Here is a 14,592-nt window from a genome sequence, read left to right on the forward strand (position 1 = left end):
GTGGCCTTGAGAGAGGACGGCCGAGTGGTACTGGTGTCCCAGAGAGGCCCCCAATTGCGCCCGGTGGGCGTCTCACTCTCAGACACCTAGAACCAAACAGGCGAGCACCCCCAAGTCACTCAGGAATGGGCTCCGCACGGGCGTGTGACAGTGATGCCACAGACGCGTCTCTCACGCACCCTGCAGGCTCCCTCTCACGACTGCCATCCCTCACTCGACTGTCACCAGGTTTATTTAAAATTCTCTTTCAGGAGTGCCCTGGTGGCCTAGTGGTTAGGATTCCGGGCTCTCACTGATGTGGCGCGGGTTCAATCCCTGGTCGGGGAACTGGGATCCTGCAAGCTGCATGGTGGGGTGAAAAAGATAAAAAATAAAATTTCCTGTCAAATGTAAGTAATCACGACACGTGAAGACTGGATTTGTGACCCTGGAGTAGCCCTTTACGTTTTCAAAGGCGGGACATGGGGGTACAGCTCTGTCCCCCAAGCGCCCTGTAACACGAGATCCCAAGACACTGCAGCCCAGATACACTCTCCTCAGCACCCTGGCCTCCCTAGGTGGTCTTCTCGGGGCTTCCTCCCTAGGTTGAGGGAGACCTTCCCAACAGGGAACAGACCCTAGGTCCACCCTGAGGACAAAAGCCAGGTGTGGCTGGCAGAGCTGGGTCTGGGTTCCGAGCTCCAGGAGGCAGGCCGAGCTGGACAGAGGGAGTGGCCCTGTGCAGACCTGGTCAGCAATGAGGACCGGCTGGCTCCACAGGACACAGGATAAGAAAGTACCCCAGCTTTGGCAGGCAGCCACCAGCAGCGCCCACCTGCTCAGACCCTGAACATGACACCGTGGAAACAATGCTCTCCCTTCACGCAGGCTCTCAGCACCCACTCCACGCCCCTGCACGGACAGGCTCCCAGCAAACACTTCCAGAAAGGTCAGCCCCTCCTCTCCACCCTGACAGCTCCACCTGGGTCATGGCCCAGGTTTCTCTCTCATCCTCACCCCCACCCTCCCAATCCCCCATCTTGCTTAACATCGCTCGACAGCTGACACCCTGGGGGTCCCAACAGGTGGGATGTAAGGAACTTGTTACTAATGATAAAGTAGCTAAAGTCAGGAATCTTTAGGGGCTTCCCTGGTGGCGCAGTGGATAAGAATCTGCCTGCCAATGCAGGGGACACGGGTTCAAGCCCTGGTCCAGGAAGATCCCACATGCTGCGGAGCAACTAAGCCCGTGCACCACAGCTACTGAATCCGCACACCTAGAGAGCATGCTCTGCAAAGAAGAGTAGCCCCCGCTCGCTGCAACTAGAGAAAGCCCGCGTGCAGCAACGAAGACCCAACGCAACCAAAAATAAATAAATAAAAAAATTTTTAAAAAGGAATTATTTTGTATAAATTAGAGAAGATTCTGTTATCTTGCCCCATTCTAATATACTTTGAGTGGGAGAGAAAATAGACGAATTCGGCCAGGAAGTCAGCAATTGCCTATAGCGCTCAGGAAACGTCAGTTTCTGTGACACCATGAACAACTGTGCAACTTCCTACTATTTTTTAGAGATTTACTTATAAATACGTGTGTGTGCATGCATGTATATATCACATTGGGGCCGGGTGTGCATCATGGCAACCTGGCCACGTCCACCAAGTGCTTCTCACAGGCTAATGTCATCTGACCATCTTCCTGCCTCAACGTGAAGAGCTGATCTTCGTGGCAAACTTAAGACCGAATCATCTGGACTGTCAAGGTGGCGGCAAGATAGAGTGGAAGGAACATGGGTTTGGGGATCAGATAGATGGGGCATCGATTTTATTTCAACCACTCGCCAGCTAGGGAACCTTGGGAAAGTCACTTATCCTGAGTCAGTTTCCTCCTCCGCTAAAGCCCTGAAAGGCTCCTGCGAGATGTAAGTGAGCACCGACGAGTCTGTGCTCAGTGCCTGACGCATGGTGCACGCTTAATAAATGATGATTTCCAGTCCCTGGTTCCCTGTCTAGCCTCCCTTCCTCCTCCAGCTCTAGCCAAACCAAACCACTGGCTGTTTGCCACCCGTGCCCCTTAACTTACCACCCCATGCCTTTCTTTGTACATTGCTGTTCCCTCTGCTAGAAATGCCCTCCTTCACCCCCATAGAACAGGGTGTCTCTGGTCCATCTTTCCTTCAAGACATATCTCAAATGCCCCCTCCTCGGCAAGCCAGGTGCCCCAACCTCTCCCTTCTCTGAACGTTCACTGTGTTTTCTCTGCAGTTATTACTGCCTATTTTGAATGAGGGGTACATTCCTTAAATTCCATCCAGGCAGGGGACATGTCTTACTCATCTTGTGTTCCCACCATAACGGTTCTTAGCACGAAGGATGCTAAAAAAAAAAAAAATTAAAAAAATAATGGCGACTGAAATAATAAATGAGGTCACAAGTCTATTGACTCCAGAATACTTAGGAATTATGCCCCGCCTCTGCTGCTAAAAGAATTTCCTAGATCCAGTGGGCCAATTCTCATTTAGGGGCTTCCCTGGCCTCCCTCCCACCAGCCTTGGCGGGCTCTCCTCCCTGCCACCCCAGCCAGGACTGTGTGCCCGTCAGGCATCCACGTTGCTTAACCGCAGCACTCTCCATCCTCCAGCACTCACCCCACCCAAAACCTCAGCTCACTTGAATAAGGCCCTGCTGCCCACAGTCCTTCCCTGTCCCCTCTCGGGTCTGGAAGCTTGTTCTGTGACCCGGGCTGCAGACAGTCGGTCAGAATTCCCAGTGTTGTGCCCACCGCCCTCCCGGATCGCTCCCTCCTACACCCGCTATTACCTCTTGGATGTTGTGAGCTCATTGTCTCAGACCGCATGGCCCTGGTCCTGCAGGTACCAGGACTCTGTGTTCTCGAGATCTTCAAGGGAGGGCCCATGTGTCCATAAAAGCCTTCATGCCCCAGTCAGGTGGTCAGGCCAAGGTAGGCATCAGCAGAGAATACACACAGTACAATCGCTTTGGGGTCATGACCTCAAAGTTTCCGCCCACAAAGGCGCTTCCTCAGAGTCTCTCCTCTCTCCCAACGCCTGTACTGGGTGGGACTTTGGCCTAGGACCTGGGATAGAGAAGCTTCTGCACAGCTTCATGGCCGCCCTACCCTAGCGTTCCACTTTCATTCCCCCCTACATTTGCTGCCAGTCACCTCTCTGCTGAGAAGCCACCAATCACCCCCCCCAAACCCTACAGTACTTTTAGTGAGACCTACACCCTTTCGGCAAAGTCTGCTTCCTCAGTTATTTCACAAATTCCTCTCTAGTCAGGACTGTCTGCACAATACCCTCTTCAGGTAGACTCCAATAACACGCTCTAAAACAGCCACCCGGCCCTAGAGGGAAGCTTGAGTTATGTGGAATTTCTTACATCATGCCAAACTGAAACTGGCCTCTTCTTTAATCCTCTGTACCCGTTACCACCAAGGCCCCTCAGTCCTGCCCTCTGAGCCAAGGCACAACATGGCAGCTCCCCGTGCCCACCTAGAAATCACAGTTCCAACCCTGTGTCTTCCTGTCTGCCCAGGACCTCCCGGAGCTTACAGGACAGGGACTCCAGCTTTGATGCAGTAACGGGCCCTCCTCCACCTGCTCCCCAGGTGTGGTGCCCAGGGTACCACCTCCAGGTGCGGCCAGGTTTGGCCACTGCAGGGAAAAGTGGGATGACCCCTCTCCCCAGCAAGGTCTAAAGTCAGGACTTCTATTAATGCAGCCAGGCTAAGGCAAGTTCTGTGGGCTTTTCCACGTGGCCAGGTAGAAAACTCATGAATTGATTTTTGGGGCCTAAGGGCAGGACTTTGACCTTACCCCAGCATGTCCCATGGAGCTGGTTTGGGCTCTGAGCTCTCCCTTTGTTGTCCTTGTCCCGGCCATCTGGAATCAGCCTGTTCCCTCACCCTGCCGGGGACTGCTGCCTCTTGGACCGACTGCTCACCTCCACCATGGGGAGGCCCAGACAATGCTACTTCCCCCCATGAAATTTCAGAATAAGCCCTCTGGTTGGTGTAAATCACTCCTCTTGACAAACTACATTTGCCAGGCTTTCTGAGAAGAGGATGATAATAATACCACTTACTACTTACGACACCCAAGCACTGGAGCCAACACTTTATACGCATCATCATCTCATTTAATCTTTACAACAAGCAGGTGAGATGGGCCTAGTACTGTTCCCGTGCGACAGGCGAGGAACTTCAAGCTCAGAGAAGGAGAGACTTGCTCAAAGGAGAAAAAGCAAGTCTGAGGAGAGCCAGGATTTAAATGAAAGAGTGAGCTGGCAGGGCCCTCGGAGATGAGGGCATCCCAGTCCCCACGGTAGCGGGCACCCACCGCCTGCCGTGCTGGAGTCAGGGGGCGAGCGAGGAGTCAGTGCCCTGTTCTCCAGCAGGACAACACCCCTGCCAGAGGCTCTGTGCAGCTCCAGTGAGCCGCGCAGCAGAAACCTAGCCGACACGCAGGGCAGGGCGGTGGTGCTTGCTGTTACCGGGACAGCAGCGCTGCATGGAAGAACCAGATGTCTTGGCTGCCTGCAGGAAGAGCTTATGTAATAAAACTTTCTCATGACAAGCAGTCGAGGGCAGGTGTCGGAGCCAAGAACTGTTCCTTTGCTTTGGTAAAATGTCGAATTAGAAGACTCCTCCTTTCTCACACAAATCCCAGTTCTAACTTCTCCCCTCGCCCTACTCTAATCCCCTCTCCCCCATTGCCTTCCCCTGCCCCCCCCCCATTGCTTACTGAATTTAGAGTTCGATGCCGCACATCCCAGTATGCCCGAGGCAGTCCTGTCTCCCAGGGTCCCATCCAGCTCAACATCTGTCTCCTCCTCTCACTCTCAGAAGTGGCCCAGTCAGGACAATAAATTAAAGTGAATACTCCGGAACCTTAAAAAAAATCACTTTCCTTCTCTGGTACCTGTTTGCCTCCCATAAATGGGAATAACACTACCTGCCTCATGAGACAAGCCCTTTGTAAAACCCACCAAAGCCAGAAGTTCCTCTCCATCTTTCCTCTGGAGGCAGCTTTCTGGGGCCAGTCAACATACACCTTTGTTTCATCCATAAAGCAGTCCAGGGTCAAGCCAGCCGTACATGTGAAAACCTCTCTGATTCAGGGGAACAGAGCCTTGTGTTGTGGGAAGGAAACAGTCACCCCTAAAAAGAGGAGCTGTTATGTGTGCATGCAAGGAACAAAAGTAACCCGTATTTGGTCTTCCTAACCTGAACTGTGCTCTGCCCTTCTCTGTTCCCTTCGTCCCTACAGCAGATCCCTTGGCCTCTACACAACTCTCTCTCTCTCTCTCTCTCTCTCTCTCTCACACACACACACACGCACAAACACACATATTGTCAACCCAAGAAGTTCCTTCTGGTGGGCTCTCTGGGCCTTTTGGCCAAAGGAAGCTTGGAAAAGTTTGCTAAGAAGACCTCTCGGGACACCCCAGTGCAGTCACAGAAGTGGCCCTCTCGGTCAGAGTGGTCCCTGCCCAGTCAAGAGGCCCAGCCACATCTGAGCGGGCCATTCCAACCACGCGCACAAGTCACTGTGGGTTTATCTCTTTACCTGGGACTCAGGGCAGGGGTCTGACTATGCCCACCAAACACGCCCAGCAACCAGCAGGCGTTGGCTGTCCCTGAGCCGGCAGGGCAACCCTGGGATTTGGGTCACCTCCTTCCCTATGCCTGCCCTCATTCCAGGAAGAAACAGATGTACCCAGAGTGCAGCTCCTGGGAACACCACAGCACCTGTAGGCAGGGGAGCAACCGTGATAGGATCAGTTCCCCACAGCCTCTCCCTGGAGGTTTGTTAGTAGGCCCACCACCCACTTACTTCTGCATAAGTCATTCCTGACACACGTACAACTCAAATATCCTGTCTGCAACCTACGGCTGTCCGTGATATTTTACCACGGGTGAGCAGGCTCTTGCACACACTTTGGTCTCAGTAAAGCGCACATGTGTGCGCGCGCACGCACACGCGCGCGCACATACACACACACACACACACTCACACTCAAAACAAGATGAGGTAGAAACTTGCCAGACCCAGCTACGTAACTCAAAGAGAACCAAGAGGCTTGGGAACTCCCTGGCGGTCCAGTGGTCAGGACTCCACGCTTCCACTGCAGGGGGCATGGGTTTGATCCCTGGTTGGGGAACTAAGATCCCGCAAACCGCTGCGCAGTGAGGCCAAAAAAAAAAGAACCAAGAGGCTTAACAAGTTTGACTGAAAGTTGAATCCCAGCATTTCTTGTGTCTGTCTTTATTTGGCAATTATCATATGCCAGGCAATAATCTAAAGGTTTCACAGGCATTAACCGAGCTCTGCCTTAGCAAAACGAGGTAATCCCTGTGCCATGGCAAAGGCAGGACTCATCCTGGGAGGCTGAGGAGCGTGGCCAGGCAGAGAGGTGTGGAAGCGAAAGGTAAGGAGGGGCGGAAGCCCAGCCGCAGGGCCACTGAGGCTCTCGGCAGCAGTGCAGACTCTAGACAAGGTCCTCCCTCCTTATCAGACAGCTGTGGCCCTCACTCAACCATCTAAATCCCTGACACTGGCCCTACACACAGGCCCAGGCTTGGAAAAAGTTCTCACGGCTGATTGCCTTCCCCGGATAGGCATACCCCACTGCCCCCACTCCAGCGCTACACTGGCAACTTCTCAGAGCTGGTTGGATGCATCCCTAAAGTTTGTTGACGATAGGGAGTGGGGTGGTGGGAGTTTGGGTCCCTGGAATACATCTTCTCATGGAACTGATAGATTGGTGTTTGCATTCCCAGAAGAACAATGTACTCACAGTAAGCGCTAACAAGTATAAGAGTGTAGATACCATAAAAGCACTCCGTACTTCCCGCCAGCCCACATCCCTGTAGATCACAGGACAGAAAGAAGGTCTCATGAGCCTTCACACCCCCCAGTGGCTTTGGCTGCCGCACACACTTCCTCCTGAGTCTTTGACCTACAAGACTCCAGCCTTAGCTGTACTGCAGAATGAATTCACCCCAAACCTGGTCTCTTTCTTGTTTTTCATTGCCTGATGGAGTCTCCATCTGCACCTTCCGGCAGCTCTCGTCTGGCCAAACCCACTGTGCTACAAAAGGCAGAATTCAAGGCCAGAAGGCCTGAGTTCTGCCACCAGCAGCTGGGTGACCCTGGGTAGCTTCCTTTGCGCCTCACCACCCTCATGGGTAAAAACATAAGGGGCATGCGAGAAACTCCCCAAGGCTCCCTCCTGATTTCAAAAGGAATCGACCACCCTCATCTCCCTTCCCCTTTCCAAGAAGCTCCTCCATGCTCTCATGCTGCAGACAATTGCCTCATTCTTCTCCAGCAAACTAGCACGAAATGTCAGTGTCCAATTGGACTCTTTTCCCTCTCCCTCAAATCTGATCGGTCACCAAATCCTGCAGGATTTCTTGGCAAGCTCCTCACCTCCTCAACATCCCTATCGCCATTGCCTTGATTTAGGTCCTAACCTACCTCAGTGGGTTATTCCAACAGCTCGTTCTCATAAGAAGTTCCTTCCTGTCCCTCCAAGCTGCCCTTCTCAGCCTTGAATCCTCCTGAAAGCACAGGCTTCACCTTGTCTCTTCCATACTCAAAGACCTGCAAGGTCATCAGTATTACATTTTAATTCTTTAACTTCAACTTTCAAGACCTTCCAGGATCTCTCCCCAGCCTGAGACTCCAGCATCATTTCTCCCAGTTCCCCTCCCCACCCCACCCTATGACTCTAGCCCTGTGGACCACACATCAGGCTTGTCCTAGTCTTTCAGGTTCTGCTCTTGCTCCTTCCCTCATCTCCAACACAAAACAACCTGCCCTTTCTACCCTTTTACTGAAGCCAACACTGCAGAACAGACTCGAGGGCTCAAGGCCCTTGCCTGCCACAAACTCTTCCTCAACATCTGCTGAGTGTAGGGCCGAACACAAGGGCTGATGCAGCTCCAGGGCAGCTCAGGGTTTGGAGGGGGTGTGGACAGAGACATGCAAGCGAAGTGTGTTAAGAACCATAGAAGACATCTGTACTGGATGCTATACTAGTACAATTTAGAGAGAAGAGTAAAAATAACTTGGGGGTGGGGGGAGGAGAGGTGTTTCAAGGCTTTGATCTGCATTTTGAAGGATTAGTAAGAGGTCATTCATCTGGCAGAGCAGAGACAAAAGGGCTTCCCAGGAAGAGGAAATAGCGTATGCAAAGGCAGAGAGGCACAAAGGATAGAAATTGTTAAGCTACTCAGTTTGGGGAACAGTGGAGATGCAGCTGGTAAGTCAAATTATTGCCAGCTTCTGCGGAGGAGCCTTGAACGCCAAACAAGGATATTATACCTTATCCCTTTGAGAGGCGATCCTATCCCACCTTGCCTATACCTTCCATCCACAGCTGAGTTACAGAGGCCAAGGTTATTACACAACATGGAACATGATGATTAAAAGCACTGTGCACACGGGAAGATCCCACATGCCGCGGAGCGGCTGGGCCCGTGAGCCATGGCCGCTGAGCCTGTGCGTCCGGAGCCTGTGCTCCGCAACGGGAGAGACCACAACAGTGAGAGGCCCGGGTACCGCAAAAAAAAAAAAAAAAGAAGTTTGGGCTTCCCTGGTGGCGCAGTGGTTGAGAATCTGCCTGTTAATGCAGGGGACAAGGGTTCGAGCCCTGGTCTGGGAGGATCCCACATGCCGCGGAGCAACTAGGCCCGTGAGCCACAACTACTGAGCCCGTGCGTCTGGAGTCTGCTCCGCAACAAGAGAGGCCACGATAGTGAGAGGCCCGCGCACCGCGATGAAGAGTGGCCCCCGCTTGCCACAACAAGAGAAAGCCCTCGCACAGAAACGAAGACCCAACACAGCCAAAAATAAATTAATTAATAAAACTCTTACCCCCAAAAGCTTAAAAAAAAAAAAGCATTGTGCACAGTGAAAGCTGGGTTCTCAGTGTGCATAAATGTGTATGTGACAGAGATAGGAAATGAAAGTAAGAATTACCAAGGAGCACCAAAGTAAGGATTATCTAGGAGCACTAAACAGAAATCATAAATTTCCCAAAGACAAAGCTGAGAGTTGGCAGCCCCCTGGGAACTCACAAGGCCTTAAGGAAATCTGGTCTAAAGGTAAACAGACGCTCTAAGACGGCATCTCCTAGAAGATTATTTACTGAGTGTGAGAGAGATAAGAATGGCCCTCATGAAAATCCCCATGACCTGGCTTTCAGAGTCTACAAAGGATACAGCCCACCTTTCTGAGACCAGCTGTGGATTCTGCAAAAACTGAGACACACATGTGTCAGCAAGTGTTGAAACCAAAGAATGATGCCATGAAAACATCAAGTGGAACTGCTCTGAGGAAGGAGGAAGCAGGAAAAAGTGACTCAGGAAAACACAAGGCTGCCAGGAGTTTCAGCCTAGTTGTGCCCACACCAATGACGACAGTGTCACATCTTCCCCCTGCCCCCCCCGACTGTCACCTCTTGAATGAGGGTGCACAGTCCGGGATCTTAATAAATGTTTAAATGCCTCAACAGTTCATAATAGCTCTCCCTTCTCATGTTTTGCAAAAGGGGATCCACCAGAAGCTTTTAAGCAAGAGTGTCATGAACAAATCTGTATATCAGGAAGGAAACGTTTTTGACGGCCAAGTAAAAAACAACTTCCAAATATTACCACAAATGTGATAGTCTAAAGGTCATGCCATTCCTTGTCCAAAGCTCAATTCTTGTTCCTCTCTCCCCACCTCTCGGCCTGGCCCCCTAGTCCATAGATTCTCTCTCTCTAGTCTCTCCTACCTGTCCCCTCTCTGAGGTGCAACACAGGTCCTCCTCACTTCTATCTTAATTGATCTTCCACATCCTAACTGGCCTCTCCACCTCCAGGGCCTTTTCCCACTGGTCACTGCTTCCCACAGCCCGGCCAGAGTCCACCCCAGCAGTTCCCACCTGGCCTTCAACAGAATCACGGAGGCACTTAGTGAAAACAGGCCAGACCTACTTAATCTTAAGCTTAATTTAAAAGCTTCCCAGGCAATTCTGAGGCACAGCCAGGTTTGCAAACTACTGTTCTCATCCTAGTTATCGATAGTGAAGGGGCTGCAACCACTGAGGACTTGTAAGAAATGTAGAATGTCAGGTCCCACCTCTGACCTAGGAATAACAATTTGCATTTGAAAAAGATCCCCAGGTGACTCTTAAGCTTGTTAAAGGTTGAAAAGCACTGCTACAAAGTGTTGCTTGACCATTCCTTTCACAAATATTTACTGGATTTTCTCTGGGCTGGAGGTTGGGAGGTTGGGAGGTTGAGAGGGTCAAGGGCCAAGGTCCCCGACTTTAAACGCACAGAACCATCAGCCAATCTCCTGCTTAAAACCCATTATTGGTTCTCCAGCTTTCAAAGCCCAAACTTCTCCACCTGGCCTTCATGGCCCGCTGGGAATAGGTTTCTTCCTTGTCACCAGCTTTATTGTTTATCGTTCGCCACAGGAGCCAAGCTGGGCCACTTGCCACTTCTCATGGCTACAAAGTGCTTGCCGGCCTATGTAGCTCTCGCAGCCCAGGTCACGCTCTGCTCACCTCTGCCTGGAGAAACCCACAAGAAATTCTTCGAGGTCCATCACACACGTCACCCCTTTCGTGAAATTATTCCAGATTTTCCGCACTCAGATGAAAGACAAATTCCCACAACTCTTTGCTCTTACCTCCTTCATAGCATTCATCTCATTCTACTTAGTCTTAAAGTCAGGGCAACCGCCATAACTACCCCAGTAAAGAGACTATGATGCTGGGGACTTCCCTGGTGGCGCAGTGGTTAAGAATCTGCCTACCAATGCAGGGGACACGGGTTCGAACCCTGGTCCGGGAAGACCCCACATGCCACGGAGCAACTAAGACCGTGTGCCACAACTACGGAGCCCACATGCCATAACTACTGAAGCCTGAGAGCCTAGAGCCCATGCTCTGCAACAAGAGACGCCACAGCAGTGAGAAGCCCGCGTGCTGCAAAGAGGAGTAGACCCTGCTCACAGCAACTAGAGAAAGCCAGCATGCAGCAACGAAGACCCAATGCAGCCAAAAATTAATTAATTTTTTTAAAAAAAGGAGACTATGATGCTCAGTTTGTCTCCACAGTAGCAATAAGCTAATAACCGGCACATCACCGAATCTCGAATAATAACAATAATGTATTAAATAAAATTATGGATGAATGCAGTAAGTGAAAAGTTCACCAGTCTCCCTGCTCTCCCACTTCAAAGTCGTTTATATATGAATTTAAGCAGATTTCAAACAGGCTGCCTCTCAAGCCCCAAGGAGAAATAATCTCTAAATCAAATATTTTGTGTTTTTCATATGACACAAATAATCATCAAAGACGATATGCTGAAGATGAATTTTGTGTACAGCCAACTACCTTTGTTGGGCATTCAACTTCACAGACTGCAACACAAAATTTGTATTATAATCGATTAAGGAACTGGGAGAGGAAGGAGAGAGACAGGAAGTAAACCAAAATATGGAAAGGGAGACGGATCTATACCAAATATCCAGCTGCTCTAAAAGTAAAAATATAATACGCTGGATCTGTTTTGTAAGCGGATTAAATGCTGGCCAGAACGCCCGTTTTGATCTTAAGCAAACTTCGGAAGTTCTGGTCTTTAAATATATAATCTTATTTTCAACTGAGGAACAACTGCAGGTCTGGAGTCAGGATGTCATGAGGGAGAGAAGCCCACTTTCAAACAGAACTATCCCATCTTGCCGTCTACTGGGACGCAGTGGCTTGAGATTTGGAAAAGCATGTTGCATTTTTGCAATTACAGTATATAGCTGGTTTCAGCTAAGGCGTTGCAGCTGAACACACGCTCTGCGGAACACCCATTTGCTCGGGCAAATAGACCGTGAGCTTCCCTACCACCTTGGGCTCTCTCTCCAGACTGGGCCGCTGCTCCAGTTGACTTAGCAGAGCTCTGACATACTACATAGAACTGAGGTGACCTGCCACCTTGCGCATCTCCAGGGCCATCCGGGCACCTGTAGGGGCGCGGACTGTCCGCAGACCCCGGACAGGACTGGGTGGAGATTCGGAGCAAATCCACAGGAGTTATACCCTCCTCCCAGTCTTCTGGCCAGAGAAGGGGAGGAGGGTCCCCGCCCTCGCGCCTGGGACACACTCCAGTGCTCTCAGTTCCTCAGGCAATGCCCCTACGCGGGCTCGCAGTCCCGACCGCGCAGAGGGCCTGGGGGTGTGGGGAGAACCCACTGACCTGGGTACGGGGATCCTCTCCGGGCAGCTCAGGTGTGCGGGCGTTTCCCGTGTCCCTCCCACCTCCGAACATGAGAGCCGAGAACCGAGCTCTAGGCCACCGACCCACCGACCAACTAACCGACCAACCAGCGGACCGACCGGCAGCGGCCGGGTCTGGAGCCCACGTGACGGGGGCGGGGACCCGCGGGAGGCTCGTCCCGCAGCGCCCGCTTCGCCACCGCCCCACCTTCCCCCGGGACCGCCCCCCTGCCACGCCCCTTCCTTCTTGGTTCCTTGGCTGCCCGCAGGGACCCATCCGCCGAGGGTTCTGGCTCCGCAGGGACCGGCCTCATCAACCCGGCGCCTTCGAACCTGCTTAGCCCCCGCCCATCCCGCCCCAGCTCCGGCGCCGCCCCCTAGGCCGAGCTTACCGTTCCCCCCCCAAGCCCCGCCTCTCTCAGGAGGCCACGTCCCTCCGTGGAGCCCCGCTCCGCTCTTGATCACCTCCCCCCTCCAGCACCCTTCCGGCCCCGGGGAGTCGCCCGGCGGTTCTCAGCTCCCTGTCCCCGGGCTTGTCCAGCCCTTCAGCACCGCTCCTTGGCCGTAGGGAATGAAAGAGAAAAGCAGAAAGGGAACTTGTGTCGAGAATTGCGAAGAGACAGAAGCCATAGAGAAAACGTTTTAGAGGCGCTCCCAGCGCAGCAACCTTTTGGGTGTGCGGACTATCTGGGCCCCTGGGATCGCGTTCAAATTGAGGTTGGCCTGACAGCAGCCTCATTTCTTGTCTATGAGCGCCCCCAGTTCGGAAGACTGAGTTACCCTAGGGTCTGGCCGCACTTGAACCCCGCAACCTGGGATGGAGGTCCCTCTAGTGGTTGGCGCCAGTCACTGACACCCATTCTTGTGAACAGCTGGGGACAAGCAGCGCTGCCCTGTGCCCAGCGCTTAGACGAGGTTCCACAGGCGCAAGAAAAGCTTTGGCGATGTCTGACCACAGGAATGGATTGTAGAATCGGGGCAGCACGGGACCCTGGGGACCAAGTCCAGTGCCTGCCCCCAGTGTAGGGCCTGAATCCCCTTTGGTTGTACTGCTAGGTTGTTGCCCTACCTGGATCTCCAAGAATTGGTTGCTCAGTTCGGTTGATGAAAATCCCTGTGGGCCTCAGATGGCATCACACCAGGGACTCTGGCATAGTCCCCAGCTCAGGCAGGAGTCACTACTGCTCTAACCTCAATTTTTATCCACACGTCTACAGGCTGGAGTGTTGACAAACTCCTCAAGACACATATTTTTTCACACTATCCTGGTGGTCTGAAATTACCAGTGTGCCCAGAAGGCTTGTACATGTGAACAAAACTTAAGCCACCCTGGCAAATATGAGACTCTGGTCACTGCAGGAGCCTGGCCAGATGCAGGCCAAGGGCAAAGCCAGCAGACGAAGGCTGGGGCCCACAAGAGTTGTATTACAACAGGACACTCTTTAGTTCTCTTTCACTTCCTTAAAATAGTAGCACAGAGGCTTTGTAGAGAAGGCTGCCACAGTTCACACGAGTTCATGGGTGTTTCCAAATCCCACATGTTATTGCCCTCGTGGACCCACAGTCCCCAGAAAATGCTAGTCTGTTCTTTAGAACTATACAATTACTTTTTAAAACTCACTTTTAAAAAATGGCGTAAGTCACAGACATTGAAAACAAACTTATGGTTACTGAAAGGGAAAGGGGGGTGAGGGATAAAGTAGGAGTTTGGGATCAGCAGATACACACAACTCTATATAAAACAGATAAACAACAAGGATCTACTGTATAGCACAGGGAACTATATTCAATATCTTGTAATAACGTATAATAAAAAAATCTGAAAAAGAATATATATACGCATATATAAATGCATCACTTTGCTGTACACCTGCAACTAATACAACATTGTAAGTCAACTATACCTCAATTTTTAAAAAATGGTGCAAGTCACTGGCTTTCCAGCTTATTCATACTTCGGAACCACTTTAGGGAAGGGGGCTTGAAAGTTATAGTCCTGTCTGGTCCCACCTCGAGAGGCTCTGACTGAATGGTCTGGGGGTATGGCCTGGCATCAGGATTTTTAAAAGCTCCTCAGGTGATTTAAGAACCACTGGTCTAGGTCTTAGGAACTTCAATCCTCACTAAAATCCAAGAAGAGAGCCAGAGCTGAAAAGTTCATCTGAAAGAAGCCCAAGAAGTATTTGAGGGCCTGCATGTCCGGCCCTGGCTCCCAGGAAGCAAAGTGGCCCGTTAACAGGGGCTTCCTGGAGAAAATGTCTTGACCTGAAGAAGTGATTCTAGCTGCAGGAATTTAAGGCACCAGAGCGGGTTGGTTG

General features: G+C 51.6%; 1 protein-coding gene across 1 annotated transcript in view; it reads right to left on the reverse strand.

Moving 5' to 3' along the window:
- The window catches only part of PPFIBP2 (PPFIA binding protein 2), a 158,886-nt gene extending 146,477 nt beyond the window's left edge, over positions 1-12,409 (reverse strand). Inside the window, exon 1 of the mRNA XM_060159765.1 lies at positions 12,255-12,409. The gene's annotated coding sequence lies outside the window, so the exon portion shown is untranslated. The remainder of the gene's footprint in view (positions 1-12,254) is intronic.
- Positions 12,410-14,592: the final 2,183 nt, after the last annotated feature.

This window comes from Lagenorhynchus albirostris, chromosome 9 (genome assembly GCF_949774975.1).
Source record: "Lagenorhynchus albirostris chromosome 9, mLagAlb1.1, whole genome shotgun sequence".
NCBI classification, from domain to species: domain Eukaryota; kingdom Metazoa; phylum Chordata; class Mammalia; order Artiodactyla; family Delphinidae; genus Lagenorhynchus; species Lagenorhynchus albirostris.